The sequence below is a fragment of the Schistocerca americana genome, chromosome 2 (assembly GCF_021461395.2).
Source record: "Schistocerca americana isolate TAMUIC-IGC-003095 chromosome 2, iqSchAmer2.1, whole genome shotgun sequence".
Lineage (NCBI taxonomy): Eukaryota > Metazoa > Arthropoda > Insecta > Orthoptera > Acrididae > Schistocerca > Schistocerca americana.
In genome coordinates this window covers 432,099,833-432,116,335 of record NC_060120.1, presented here as the reverse complement: position 1 = coordinate 432,116,335, position 16,503 = coordinate 432,099,833, and the positions used below count along the sequence as shown (strand labels likewise).

Genomic DNA, 16,503 nt, shown 5'->3' with positions numbered 1-16,503 from the left:
ATTTCTGACCTCTCAACAAAGAATATAACTGTGCAGAACTGATAACTGTCATCAGTAAGTTACTACATTCATACGCCACTCAGACTAGTCATAAATAACCTATTGGGAAGACAGCTAGTTTTTAAGTGGTCTTCTACACACATACGATTACAAAGTAGATAAAATAAAATAACTAATCTGACTTGCAATCAGTAATGTTCTTTCCAGAGAAACATTTCCAAAGATTACATAGGATCTCAATTAAAATAAACAAATTAAAAGACGAATCATAGAGAAAATGAAAAGTTACCGGGTCTACAAAGACACCTGTTATGCATCTATGGATTAATTTCTCATAGTACGGAGAGATCCACAAACTTCATCAAACCGTACTCTTTAATGGCCTCGTAGCCGTTGCCATCGGAAACTCCAAATAGAGAAAATGTGAAGCGTTGTTCTTGTAGATGGTGCCAATTGTATCAAAACTATCTGAGTACGATGCTTACCTATTGCCAGTTGTTTCCGCATTCCATTGCCAACCGCGACGTCCGATTAGACGAAATGCGTTACTCTTTTTTCAGGTCTATGTTTTTGGCAGGCGGGGTCAGGGATTTTCTCTGCCTCGTGATGGCTGGGTGTTGTGTGCTGTCCTTAGGTTAGTTAGGTTTAAGTAGTTCTAAGTTCTAGGGGACTTATGACCACAGCAGTTGAGTCCCATAGTGCTCAGAGCCATTTGAACCATTTTTTTTTTTGGCAAGGAAATAAAGGTAGAGGTGAACTGGGCTAATTGGAGCCAGCTGATGTATTGGAGAGAGCACCTATCTGACAACACAGAGAATGAAACATTCGGCGCGTCATCCGACTGACTACGGGAACACGGCAAGTGTGATAACCAGAGTCCCCAGAAACTTTACTCAGTGGAAGAAGGATCACAATAAGCGAATCGTGCCGCGGCTTATCCCTAGACACTTAGCCGTTTCTGTAAAAACGACGCTCAAAGTTTTACAGACATCTTCCAGGTATTTTATGTCCCTTTTACCGCGCGATAGCCGCAGACGAAATGGTGGCACTGTGGTTAAGCGTCGCAGCTTATCAACTTCGTCCCCAGTGTTCGAAACACGAATATTACTTTTTTGTCTTTCGTTTGTATATCCTTATTTGTAGAAAATTGCTACACGAATGATTTCCAGTGTATATCGATATAACATTGTACTTATTCGTCTACTAACTGTATGTCAGATGAATGAATTTAAAAAAAGAAAAGAAAAAAAAAAGAAACGAGAAAATGTTTTCAGAGAAATTCCTACATGAAACTTGATTCACAATCAGTTGCAAGCGGTAGTTTTCGGAGAAGTGATATGTTATGTACGGTTGGTCGCGAAATTATTGCCAACGCATGAAATCTTCACCAATGTTAACGACGTTTCTTTCCAGAGTGACATTCATATGAAGAAATGTCACTGTGGCAAACCTGCCTTGGAACGATACTCTTCGTGTTTGGAATATGTGTTTCGAATGTTTCTACAATCGGTGTCAGCCACGGGAATGTCCCAAATGTTCCTGAAGAATAAACCTATGTATAAAGTACGAGAATTAATATAAGAACTGATATGAAAATGAAATATCATAATATTAGTATTTACAAAGTTTGTATCTCTTCAACGTAACATAACACATACATATATTATATACTTAACATGTGTCATTTATTGTGAAATCTAGTTCTAATTTTGCAATCAATATAACGACCTTTTATCGCCTAATGCGATAAGAAACATTTGTGCAGTAACCTACTTACATACACTATGTGATAAAATGTATCCGGACCCCCCCCCCCCAAAAAAAACATAAGTTTTCATGTTTGGTGCATTGTGCTGCCACCTACTGCCAGGGGAAAAGAAGACTATGAGATATCAGTGATCTCAGTAGTCATTAGACATCGTGAGAGAGCAGAATGGGGTGCTCCGTGGAACTCACAGACTTCAAACGTGGTCAGGTGATTGGGTGTCACTTGTATCATACGTCTGTACGCGATATTTCTACAATCCTAACATCCCTAGGTCCACTGTTTCCTATGTGATAGTGAAGTGGAACCGTGAAGGGACACTACAGCACAAAATCGTACAGGCCGAAGTCGGCTGTTGACCAACAGAGACTGACGACAGTTGAAAAGGGTCGTAATGTGTAACAGGCAAACATCTACCCAGACTATCACACAGGAATTCCAAACTGCATCAGGATCCACTGCAAGTACTAGGACAGTTAGGCGGGAGGTGAGAAAACTTGGATTTCATGGTCGAGCGGTTGCTCATAAGCCACACATCACTCTGGTGAATGGTCCGCAGCTCGTGGTCGTGCGGTAGCGTTCTCGCTTCCCACGCCCCGGTTACCGGGTTCGATTCCCGGCGGGGTCAGGGATTTTCTCTGCCTCGTGATGACTGGGTGTTGTGTGATGTCCTTAGGTTAGTTAGGTTTAAGTAGTTCTAAGTTCTAGGGGACTGATGACCGTAGATGTTAAGTCCCATAGTGCTCAGAGCCATTTTTGAACTCTGGCAAACGCCAAACGACGCCTCGCTTGGTGTAAGGAACGTAAACATTGGACGATTGGACAGTGGAAAAACGTTGTGTGGAGTGACGAATCACGGTACACAATGTGGCGATCCGATGGCAGGGTGTGGATATGGCAAATGCCCGATGAACGCCATCTGCCAGCGTGTGTAGTTCCAACAGTAAAATTCGGAGGCGGTAGTTTTATGATGTGGTCTTGTTTTTCATGGAAGGAGCTTGCACAGCTTGTAGTTTTGCGTGGCACTATCACAGCACAGGCCTACATTGATGTTTTCAGCAGATTCTTGCTTCCCACTGTTGAAGAGCAATTCGGGGATGGCGATTGCATCTTCCAACACGATCGAGCAACTGTTCGTAATGCACGGCCTGTGGTGGATTGGTTACACGACAATAACATCCCTGTCGTGGGCTGGGCTGCACAGAGTCCTGACCTGAATCCTGTAAGAACACCTTTGGGATGTTTTGGAACGCCGACTTCATGCCAGGTCTCACGACCGACATCCATACCTTTCCTCAGCGCAGCATTCCTTGAAGAATGGGCTGCCATTCGCCAAGAACCGTACCAGCACCTGATAGAACGTATGCCTGCGAGAGTGGAAGTGTCATCAAGGCTAAGAATGGGTCAACACTGAATTCCAGCATTACCGATGGAGGGCGCCACGAACTTTTAAGTCATTTTCAGCCAGATGTCCGGATACTTTTCATCACATAGTGCAGGTAGATAAATGAAAACAATAAAAATAAAATAAATAAGAATAACAATCAGGTTTCGAACACAGAACCACTATTTCGTCTGAGGATATCACGCGGTAAAAGGCACATGAAGTACCTCAAAAATGTCTCTAAAACTTTGATCTTCGTTTCTCCAGAAACAGTCGAGTATCCAAGGATAAACCAAGACATGTGTTTGCATACTTTGACTCCTCTTCCACCTTACGAAGTTCCTGGGAAATCGGGTATGACACTTGCCGTGTTCTCCTCGAGAGTTTTGTATTGGCCGCCGGCATGGCAGTCGATCGCAGGTGAGAAAGACGCCCAGCATCGCTGCAATTTATCACGGCCGTACTGCGAGAGTGTGACAGATAGGACATCCATCTCCGAGGAGGTGCAAGCACTCGGCTTCTCACGTGCAGTTGTGTTAAGTGAGTAGATTAGGAGACAACGCCGTCGTTAATTAACTGTTACGAGCAACGACATTGTCAGCTACTGCGCATTGTAACCGTGGACAGATTGGCAACCTTGCAGCAAATCTCGCTCCAATCCAAGCTGGACAACAAGCCAACTACCCAATGCAGAACCATTTCACGCTATGGGGTGCAGAACCACCCGCCCCATAAGTATTCCACTTCTTACTGAAATTCACACAGCACAGAGTTTATACTCCGATTACAATTACTTTGATAGACGGGAGTGGTGGGGAGCAGAGCTGCCGGCCCGTACACAACAAGCCACGTGCTCATGCGATCGATAGTTGCGCGCGCACCCAAAAAGGAAAATGGCGTTTACTTACCGACTGTTGGGAGGCTAGTGGTGGGGGTCTCTGTTGGTGTAAGGACGGCTATTCCAGCGATACCGTAATCAGGTATCACTCAGCGGTGTACACTATTTCAAAAAGTGTGTGAATTTCTAAGGGACCAAACTGTTGAGGCCATCGGTCCCTAGACTTACACGCTACTTAAACCAACTTACGCTAAGGACAACACACACACACACTCATGTCCGAGGGAGGACTCGAATCTCCGGTGAGAGGGACCGCGCAATTCGTGACATGGCGCCACTACCCGCGCGACCGTACACTATTTCCATCTCGCAGGTAAAGCCAACTATTCGTGAAACTGCAGCTTGATCTCTGTGGCCATTATAGTCTGCATCCAGCTGACTCTTAAACAAAATGTTACTTTTCCCCCTTTTCCAAAATTACCGTAATCCACCAGCGTATTTGCTCTGAGAGTTTAGACTCTGTTACGTAGGTCATGTACTATATCGTCACAAATATGCAACATTAAATTCCTGTCAATGACATTTACCCGCTTCCCGAAGAATTAATGTCTAGGAAATCCGAAATTTTGATATTACTCTGAAGTAAAATGTATTTTTTTATATTAACAAGAGCTGCAGAACGATGCACAGGTTCCAATTCTATATTCTTTCAGCCGAGACATCTCCATGGCATTTTTACATTCAACAGCTAAAATTTTCCGTTTTTTACATTAGTGCATCTAGAAATATAATAATAAAGCATTCGGTTTGTTGGCACAAGGGTTAATACTAACTAAAATCAGAGCCATTGTTTTTATGACACCGTTACTACGAGTACGTAGTTTTCGTAGAGACCCATAACAAAATAACTTATACTTCCACCGAGCAAGGTGACACAGTGGTTAGCACACTGGACTCGCATTCGGCGCGACGATTTTTCAAACAAGCGAACGGTCATCCAGATTTACGTTTTCCATGATTTCCATAAACTGCTGCCGCGCGGGATTAGCCGAGCGATTAAAGGCGCTGCAGTCATGGGCTGTGCGGCTGGTCCCGGCGGAGGTTCGAGTCCTCCCTCGGGCATGGGTGTGTGTGTGTGTGTTTGTCCTTAGGATAATTTAGGTTAAGTAGTGTGTAAGCTTAGGGACTGATGACCTCAGTGAAGCCCCATAAGATTTCACACACATTTGAACATAAATTGCCCCAGGTAAATGCCAGGATGGTTCCTTTGAAAGAGCGGCCGATTTCCTTCCCCATCCTTGACACCGAGTTAGTGCTCCGTACCTAATGACTTCGATGTTGACGAGACGTTAAACCCAATCTTCCTTCCTTCGTTAAACTTTGACTGTGGTGCATAGTGATGTCCTGCGAATATGCAAATAATATTTACTCGACACTGTAATGAGGCAGTGCTTTCCTTCCACCCTTAAAAACAACTTCGGTATGCTGACTGCATTTCATGTGTAGTAACATACACTGAGGTGGCAAAAGTCATGGGATATCTCCTAATACCGTGTTGGACCTTCTTTTGCCCGGCGTAGTCCAGCAACTTTACGTGGCATGCCGGCCATGGTGGCCGAGCAGTTCTAGGCGCTACAGTCTGGAGCCACGCGACCGCTACGGTCTCAGGTTCGAATCCTGCCTCGGGCATGGATGTGTGTGATGTCCTTACGTTAGTTACGTGGCATGAACCCAACACGTGAGTGGAAGTTTGCTGCAGAAATACTGAACCATGCTGCCTCTATAGTTATCCATAATTGTAAAAGTGTTGCCGGTGTAGGATTTTGTGTACGAACTGACGCCTCGGTTATGTCCCATAAATGTTCAATGAGATTCGTGTCGAAAGATCTGGCTGTCCAGAATGTTCTTCAAACCAGTCGTGAACAGTTGTGGCCCAGTAACATGGCACATTGTCATTAATGAAAATTCCGTCGTTCTATGGAAACATGGAGTCCATGAACGTCTGAAAATGGTGTACAAGTAACTGAACATATCCATTTCCAGTAAGTGAGCGGCTCAGTTGGACAAGAGGACAGTCCATTCCACGTAAACACAGCCCACATCTTTATGGAGTCACTACCACCTCGCACGTGCCTTGTCGACAACTTAGGCCCACGGCTTCGTGGGATCTGCGGCACACTCTAACCCTACCATCATCTCTTACCAGCTGAAATGGAGACTCGTCTGACCAGATCACGGTTCTGGAGTCGTCTAGGATCCAACCGATATGGCCACGAGCCCAGGATAGGCGCTGCAGGCGAAGTGCTGTTAGCAAAGGCACTCGCGTTGGTTGTCTGCTACCATAGCCCGTTAAGGCCAAATTTAGCCGCACTGTCCTCAAGCACACGTTCGTCGTACGTCTCACATTGATTTCTTAGATTATTTCATGAAGCGTTGCTTGTCGCACTGACAACTCTACGCAAAAAAGCCGCTACTCTCGATCGTTGAGTGAAGGCAGCCAGCCACTGCGCTGTCTATGATGAGAGGTAATGCGGGAAATTTGGTATTCTCGACACGCTCTTGTCACTGTGGATCTCGGAATGTTGAGTTCCCTAGCGATTTCCGAAACAGAATGTCCCATGCGTCTAGCTCCAACTGACGCTCCGTGTTGAAAGACTTAATTCCTGTCGTGCGGCCTTAATAACGTCGGAAACGCTTTCACATGAATCACCCGAGTATAAACGACAGCTCCGCCAATGCACTGTTCGTTTATATCTTGTGTATTCGATACTACCGCCATCTGTATATGCGCATATCGCTATCCCGTAACTTTTGTGATGTCGGTGTAAAATATCAAGCGACCTCGTTTTTCACTGCAAGCTTTCCGAATTAACTGCCTTAGGATTCTTTATTTAAAAACAACATAATAATTATGAGCGCTAATGGCAAGTTACGATGTGAAGCTGTAGAATGGGAAAGTTTTTAACCAGTTTGCTTATGATTGCTTGACAAAGATTGTGAATCTGACGTTCTTTTCAGTATTTCTGTGCAGTTTACCGAAGTACTAACTTGAGCAATAGATACAATTTTGCTTAGTTTATATATACACTACTGGCCATTAAAATTGCTACACCACGAAGATGACGTGCTACAGACGCGAAATTTAACCGACAGGAAGAAGATGCTGTGATATGCAAATGATGAGCTTTTCAGAGCTGTGGCGACACCTACAACGTGCTGACATGAGGAAAGTTTCCAACCGATTTCTCATACACAAACAGCAGTTGACTGGCGTTGTCTGGTGAAACGTTGTTGTGATGCCTCGTGTGAGGAGGAGAAATGCGTACCATCACGTTTCCGACTTTGATAAAGGTCGGATTGTAGCCTATCGCGATTGCGGTTTATCGTATCGCGACATTGCTGTTCGCGTTGGTCGAGATCCAATGACTGTTAGCAGAACATGGAATCGGTGGGTTCAGGAGGGTAATACGGAACCCCGTGCTGGATCCCAACGGCCTCGTATCACTAGAAGTCGAGATGACAGGCATATTATCCGCATGGCTGTAACGGATCGTGCAGCCACGTCTCGATCCCTGAGTCAACAGATGGGGACTTTTGCAAGACAACAGACATCTGCACGAACAGTTCGACGACGTTTGCAGCAGCACGGACTATCAGCTCGGAGACCATAGCCGCCGTTACCCTTGACGCTGCATCACAGACAGGAGCGCCTGCGATGGTGTATTCAACGACGAACCTGGGTGTACGAATGGCAAAACGTCATTTTTTCGGATGAATCCAGATTTTGTTTACAGCATCATGATGGTCGGATCCGTGTTTGGCGACATCGCGGTGAACGCACATTGGAAGCGTGCATTCGTCATCGTAATACTGGCGTATCACCCGGCGTGATAGTATGGGGTGCCATTGGTTACACGTCTCGGTTACCTCTTGTTCGCATTGACGGCACTTTGAACAGTGGACGTTACATTTCAGATGTGTTATGACCCGTGGCTCTACCCTCCATTCGATCCCTGCGAAATCCTACATTTCAGCAGGACAATGCACCGCCGCATGTTGCAGGTGCTGTACGGGCCTTTCTGGATACAGAAAATGTTCGACTACTGCCCTGGCCAGCACATTCTCCAGATCTCTCACCAATTGAAAACGTCTGGTTAATGGTGGCCGAGCAACTGGCTCGTCACAATACGCCAGTCACTACTCTTGATGAACTGTGGTATCGTGTTGAAGCTGCATGGGCAGCAGTACCTGTACACGCCATCCAAGCTCTGTTTGACTCAATGCCCAGGCGTATCAAGGCCGTTATTACGGCCAGAGGTGGTTGTTCTAGGTACTGATTTCTCAGGATCTATGCACCCAAATTGGGTGAAAATGTAATCTCATGCCAGTTCTAGTATAATATATTTGTCCAATGAATATCCGTTTATTATCTGCATTTCTTCTTCGTGTGGTAACCTCATTTCTCACTGTTTTAGGATTCTTTATTTAAAAGCAACATAATAATTATGAGCGCTAATGGCAAGTTACGATGTGAAGCTGTAGAATGGGAAAGTTTTTAACCTGTTTGTTTATGATTGCTTGACAAAGGTTGTGAATCTGACGTTCTTTCCAGTACTTTAGTGCACATTACCAAAGCACTAACTTGAGCAATCGATACAATTTTACTTAGTTTATATATATATATATATATATATATTATAGTGGTGCAACATAAGATGCAAAACCCTCGCATGTCGCGCCACCTGGCAAGGCTCTGCTGCTTGTGCCCCAGAACAGGCAACACAGGGAGCAATGGGGCCCGAGAAGCAGCTGCTATTGGTTGACGTCCGGCACTGCCACTCGCCTCAGTGAAATGTCAATCGCATAGTAATTTTAATCGGAGAACTAGAATGGGCGTAGGGATACCGCCACTGCATTCTCGATGCACGGAACAAAGACGCCTTGGCTGAAACGTCGCTGTACACGTCGTTAAAGGCCAGTGCGAGACGTACGAAACTATTAGACTGGTGTATAAGTTGGTTGCGTTTTTCTATAAGTTTAATAAACGCAACAGTTGCACATAACGGAGACGTGTTTATTCAGCTTCACTATTTACAACATTCTACCAACCCTGGGGTAACTTTACGATTCCGCTACTAGAGAATTCACGTGGTTTATAAACGAAGAACTCATCGAACCATGTTCGGAGCGGATTTTCACCCAATCTGGAGGGCGCAAGATGAGATTAATAAGGTGGAATGCATTCCCAACTCAACACCTGTATAGTGATTTTGGCAGTCTAGCAGAATGTAGGCGGCCGTTATAGTGGAGTAGGACCACTTCACGCAGTCTTCCTGGTTGTTGTTCTCGGACTGCGTCTGCAAGACGTCTCAGTTGTTCACAAAAAATGTAAGCAGCAGTGGTTACACATCGGGGAAGCAATTCGTATTACACCACACCGTTGCTGTTCCACTAGATACACACAATTATTTTTTGTGGATGCGCTCGGGTCTTTGTTCGGGGAGTTGCTGCTTTGTTTGGGCTCAACCATTCCATTCCTTTCCTTTCCTTGTGTTAGCATGAAGACACCATTTCTCCTCACCAGAAACGATACGGGATAGGAATGGCTCGCGTTGTTCCGAGCCAATTTATGACAAGCAAACAGAGAACAACGTATGGACACTTGCTAATTTTTGTGATTTTCGCTTATGACATGCGGTACCCAACCCCAATTTTTTTAGTCTTCCCCACTGCATATAAACGTCAGATGATGGTGGAATGATCACAGTGCATCACAGTTGCCAGTTCTCGAATATACTGACGTGGATCATTGCGTTTAAATAATGTTCATCAAAACCCGAACGTCAAAACGATCTTCGTTAAAACGAGAAAGCCATTTTCTTGCCGTGCTCCGTCCAGTGGCATTATCCCCATCAGATTTCTCCACTCGGCAATTCATTTCCTAGAGTCTGCAGCTCCCCTCAGTCTCTTCAAATGACAATATGCAAGCTCAAATAGCAACAGTGAACTACAAATAAAAAATGACATTCGATAAATAAATCCATAGCAACGGGAATACCAATATGCAAAACAGAAACGCTACGAAGTAATCCACCAACCTATTTTTATAATACACTGCTGGCTATTAACATTGCAGCACCATGAAGACATGTGACGAACGTAAAACTGGCACGAAATGTATTACAAGTCTGAATATGCAAAGTATTAGCATTTCAACACAAGCGCACGAAGCAGGAGGGAGTCATGCCATAATGAACGATTACTTAACGGGTTTCGCAGTAAGAAATCGTACTTGTAGATCGTTGTTATGCCTCGTTTAAGAAGGAAAAACGTGTACCAACACGAGCCAGAATGGGTAGGCGACTGGTCTGTCGACTGTCAAACTGTGATACAATGTTCTGCGATATTACTTCTTGCCTTGGTCGGGATTCGACGGTTACCAGGAGAATACAGAATCGACGGGTGCAGAATTGCAATGACCTTATGTGATTTTAGCCCGAGACAACAGTCATGTTGTCCCCTCGGTCGTGATTGATCGTACAGCTTTGCCACGTGCTTTGACTCAGGAAATTGATGTTTTGCTGAAAGATAAGTATTCACCTGGGCAATGGGATGACATCTGGTGCATCACGGACGATGGACGATGCATTGGCGGAGCTGTCATTTATACTCAGGTGATTCATTTGAAAAAGCTTCCGGCGTGATTATGGCGCAGGACGAGAATTAAGCCGGCCGGGGTGAACGAGCGTTTCTAGGCGCTACAGTCTGGAACCGCGCGACCGCTACGGTCGCTGGTTCGAATCCTGCCTCTGGCATGGATGTGTGTGATGTCCTTAGGTTAGTTAGGTTTAAGTAGTTCTAAGTTCTAGGGGACTGATGATCTCAGAAGTTAAGTCCCATAGTGCTCAGAGCCATTGGAACCATTTTTGAACGAGAATTAACAGACTTTGAACGTGAATGATAGTTCGAGCTACATGCACGGGGCGTTCCGTTTCGGAAATCGTTAGGTAATTCAATATTCCTAGATTCACGGGGTCAAGAATGTGCCGAGAATACCAAATCTCAGGCATTACCTTTTACCACAGACAACACACTGGCTAAAGGCCTTGACTTGCAGACAGAGTGCAGACAGAGTTGTCAGTGCTAATACCCAAGCAGCATTGCATGAGATAACCACAAAAATCAATGTGGGACGTTCGACGAACGTGTCTTTAAGGACAGTGTGGAAACTTGGCGTTAATGGGCTATGGAGTAGACAGCCCACGCGAGTGCCTTTGCTAACAGAACGACATCGCCTGCAGCGCCTCTCCTGGGCTCGTGGCCATATCGGTTGGCCTGGTCAGATGAGTCTCGATTTCAGTTGGTAAGAGCTGCTGGTAGGCTTCTAATGTGGATAAGACTGCACGAAGCAATGGAATCAATTGCTTCATAATGATGTGAGCTGTGTTTACACGAAATGGACTGGGTCCTCTTGTCCAACTGAACCAATCACTGACTGGAAATGGTTATGTTCGGTCACTTGGAGACCATTCATGGACTTCATGTTGCCAAACAACCATGGAATTTTTGTGGATGACAATGCGACATGTCACCGCATCGTAATTGTTCACTACTGTTTTTTTTTTTTTTTTTGTCATCAGTCTACTGACTGGCTTGATGCGGCCCGCCACGAATTCCGTTCCTGTGCTAACCTCTTCATCTCAGAGTAGCACTTGCAGCCTACGTCCTCAATTATTTGCTTGACGTATTCCAATCTCTGTCTTCCTCTACAGTTTTTGCCCTCTACAGCTCCCTCTAGTACCATGGAAGTCATTCCCTCATGTCTTAGCAGATGTCCTATCATCCTGTCCCTTCTCCTTATCAGTGTTTTCCACATATTCCTTTCCTCTCCGATTCTGCGTAGAACCTCCTCATTCCTTACCTTATCAGTCCACCTAATTTTCAACATTCGTCTATAGCACTACATCTCAAATGCTTCGATTCTCTTCTGTTCCGGTTTTCCCACAGTCCATGTTTCACTACCATACAATGCTGTACTCCAGACGTACATCCTCAGAAATTTCTTCCTCAAATTAAGGTCGGTATTTGATATTAGTAGACTTCTCTTGGCCAGAAATGCCTTTTTTGCCATAGCGAGTCTGCTTTTGATGTCCTCCTTGTTCCGTCCGTGATTGGTTATTTTACTGCCTAGGTAGCAGAATTGCTTAACTTCATTGACTTCGTGACCATCAATCCTGATGTTAAGTTTCTCGCTGATCTCATTTCTACTACTTCTCATTACCTTCGTCTTTCTCCGATTTACTCTCAAACCATACTGTGTACTCAGACTTCATTCCGTTGAGCAGATCATTTAATTCTTCTTCACTTTCACTCAGGATAGCAATGTCATCAGCGAATCGTATCATTGATATCCTTTCACCTTGTATTTCAAATCCACTCCTGAACCTTTCTTTCATTTCCATCATTGCTTCCTCGATGTACAGATTGAAGAGTAGGGGCGAAAGGCTACAGCCTTGTCTTACACCCTTCTTAATACGAGCACTTCGTTCTTGATCGTCCACTCTTATTATTCCCTCTTGGTTGTTGTACATATTGTATATGACCCGTCTCTCCCTATAGCTTACCCCTACTTTTTTCAGAATCTCGAACAGCTTGCACCATCTTATACTGTCGAACGCTTTTTCCAGGTCGACAAATCCTATGAAAGTGTCTTGATTTTTCTTTAGCCTTGCTTCCATTATTAGCCGTAACGTCAGAATTGCCTCTCTCGTCCCTTTACTTTTCCTAAAGCCAAACTGATCATCACCTAGCGCATTCTCAATTTTCTTTTCCATTCTTCTGTATATTATTCTTGTAAGCAGCTTCGATGCATGAGCTGTTAAGCTGATTGTGCAATAATTCTCGCACTTGTCAGTTCTTGCTGTCTTCGGAATTGTGTGGATGATGCTTTTCCGAAAGTCAGATGGTATATCGCCAGACTCATACATTCTACACACCAACGTGAATAGTCGTTGTGTTGCCACTTCCCCCAACGATTTTAGAAATTCTGATGGAATGTTATCTATCCCTTCTGCCTTATTTGACCGTAAGTCCTCCAAAGCTCTTTTAAATTCCTATTCTAATACTGGATCCCCTATCTCTTCTAAATCGACTCCTGTTTCTTCTTCTATCACATCAGACAAATCTTCACCCTCATAGAGGCTTTCAATGTATTCTTTCCACCTATCTGCTCTCTCCTCTGCAATTGCTCATGAGTATCTAACTATTGGTTAGAAGAACATTCTGGATAGCCAGATCGCCCGACATGAATCCCATCTAACATTTATGGGAGATAATCGAGGGTGAGTTCGTACACAAAATCCTGCACTGGCAATACTACAATTATAGACGTTTATAGAGATAGCTTGGCACAATATTTCTGCAGGGGACTTTCAACAAATTGTTGAGTCCATGCCACGCCGAGTTGCTGCACTGCGCTGGGCTTGACGCTTTATTAGCGGGGTTCCCCATGACTTTTGACACCTTAGTGTAGCGCACTATTGTCTGCCCCCGGTAGCTGACTGGTCAGCTTGACGGATTGTCAATCCTCTGGGCCCGGATTCGATTCCTGGCTGTGTCGGAGAATTTTCTCCGCCCAGGAACTGGGTGTTGTGTTGTCCTCATCATCATCCTATCATGCTCATCGACTGCAGGTCGCCGAAGTGGCGTCGAATTGAAAGACCGGCACCAGGCGAATGGCCTGTCCGACGGGGGGCCCTAGCCATACGATTAAATGAACAGTGCACTATACGTCAACACCGGACACAGGAGTGGCATCACGTCCTTTCTGGCGAATACTGGTTCAGGAAACAGCATCACAATGGATGTATTCGTACGCTGGAGCTCCAAGGATTGCATTAGTCATCTTCATGCGGGCTGGTCACCCGACAAGATGGTAAGGGGTATCGTTACGTACACAAAACGGCCACCTCTTGTTCGCACGACCGGTAATGCGGACAGCAGCCTTAACATTTTCAAACTTTAACGTCGGTGGCTATTCCCTGCCTTCTCTAATTCTCCTTGACGTTGTCTTTCAACAAGATAATGCAAGACTGTTTTCCGTGCTGTTCTGACGTATCTCTATAGAGAGGATGTTTGACTTGTCCAGCATGTTCTACAGATACTCCTGTTCTGGCGAGAGACTGGCAGGCTAGCACTCGCCAGTCGCTGGGATTGACTGAATATGGGACTGAGATGAAGCAGCATGAAACGACTTACCGTATAGCTGTATGTCATTCAAGTTGAGTTTTACTCGATGCCCAGCAGTATTAGTGCTACTGTTGCTGCCAGCAGGGGCAGTTCTGTTTACTAAATTTCGCAATCTGTATACCTCCACATCACTCACAAATTTGAACCACTTATTCTTTCAACTTCATCGTATACCCACAAAAAGAAATTTTTCGTTATTTGTAGTCAATGCTGTTGACATTTTAATGTGCATATGTATACAATAGTTGAATGCATCCCTGATGCCAACAGTGGTCAAGTGGTGGCTTTCCACAGTGATGAATGTTTACACAGGTTGAAACGAGGACTGACACGTCTGTCACCACATCTCACAGGCAAACGATACAGGAACCACTCTTCCACTACGAACATCTGTTCGGCTGAAGTGCTCCGCAAGCAGCCAATACTATGAGGTAATCATGCATCGCCATCTTCGCCCCCAGAATTGTTCGGAATGGTCTGAGGAACAGTTCACGTACACTGACATTGCTTGTGTGGATCCTCCTACGTCACCAGAACCTCTGAACGACTGCACGCAATCAAGCGCGATGTTCACGTCTCGGAACCAGTTTCAACCAATCTCCATTCGTAGCAGGCGCTGCTTGAGATGTCAAATACCACGACTGCTCCCCGGCGCTTTTGGTCTCTCATGGAGAACACGTAATGACGCGCCTTCGCCGCTGTACTGGAAAATTCAGGTAATATTCGCTATGCAACAAATAATTCAATTGCTCATGAGTATCTACAATTGTACGCTGGAAACTACTATAAAATGCTTGGCAAAAGAAACTTTCCGCTGTACTACGTTTTAGGGTTTCTACAAGTTCAGTTAACGAATGGAGCGCGAGCGAGGAGAATCATTGCCCCCGCCTCAGTGAAGCAGTCTGCCCCCTTGCTGAGTGGTGTGTGTCACACGATTCTGTGTGGTTACGTTTTGTGAAGTGTAATTTATTTATATATATCTCTAGACATTTGAAGCAAGTTGCAAACTTTACATCACTTTGAAGCGTTATCAACTTTTGACTTAACATTTGTGTAGCTTTTTGCAGACAGTACTTCATTACGAATAACTGAATCATACGCAAAAAGTCTGATGTTACTCTTAACATTGTAGTCAGGTCAACATACAGTATAAACAATAAGGGCCCCAGCACACTTCCCTGGGGCACGTCTAAAGTTACTTCTATATATGTGGAAGACTCTCCATCCAGATTAAAATGCTACGTCCTTCCTACCAAGAAATCCTCAATCCAGTCACAGATTTCGTTTGATACTCTCTGTGATCGCACTTTCGTTGATAGGAGTTGTGGCACTAAATTATGTTCTTTCCGGAAGCAAAGAAATACTACTTCACCTACCTGATTACGCTGACCCATGGTTCTGAAGATGTCATGTGAGAAAAGCTAAAGTTGCATTTCGCATTACCAATGTTTTCGGAATCCACGCTGTCTGTCACGGAGAAGGTCATTCTGTTCGAAATACTTCACTGTATTTGAGCTCGTAAAATGTTCTAAGATTCTACAACAGGTGCCAGTGATACTCGACGATAGTTCGTGGATCACTTCTGCTAACCTTCTTGTAGACGGGTGTAACCAGTGCTTTTTTCCTACTTCTGGGCACAGTTTTTTCGTGGTATCCGCGATACATCATTGTTAAAATATGGACCAACTCAACTGCAAACACTACACAGAACCTGACAGAAATTTCACCAGGCCCTGGGATTGTGTTGTTTTAAAGTGGCATCCAATCTTTCTTAATGCCGCTGACACTAGTATCAGTATGCATTATCTTTGCAGTGCTAGAGCTTTTCCTCTGCTAGTCTCAAATTCAGTTCCTGTGTCGGACATCGATTATTGTGTGACTGACTTCCTTGGCACTGTAAAGTTCTACTTTTCTCTGCGACGTGCACAGCAATCGTAGGTTTCGTTTCACTGTAGGGACAAAGGAAAAGTTGTTTATCTACGATCAGTTGCTCTGAGAAAAAGTTTATCTAGTTAGAATCTTCTTATAAATAGTTATCAGGGACGAAAAGCTCTATAGGAGTAAGGAATGCGATGTACGATTAGAGTAGTATCTGGAATAGCGAAAAATAAGCAGTTATTATTTCCAGCTGCATTTGTTCATTTATTTACTTTGTAAGATAATGTTCTTGGATCTTGGCCTTCCAGCCGATTGTAATTCCTGTGCTGGATAATGGAAAACAGGCTTTCACCTTAAATCATACTTGGTCTAGGCGATTTCCGTACCTGC

General features: G+C 44.5%; 1 protein-coding gene across 1 annotated transcript in view; it reads right to left on the bottom strand.

Moving 5' to 3' along the window:
* LOC124595667 (zinc transporter ZIP10) overlaps positions 1–16,503 on the bottom strand; it is a 311,075-nt gene that overhangs the window by 263,016 nt on the left and 31,556 nt on the right. The window lies entirely within an intron of this gene.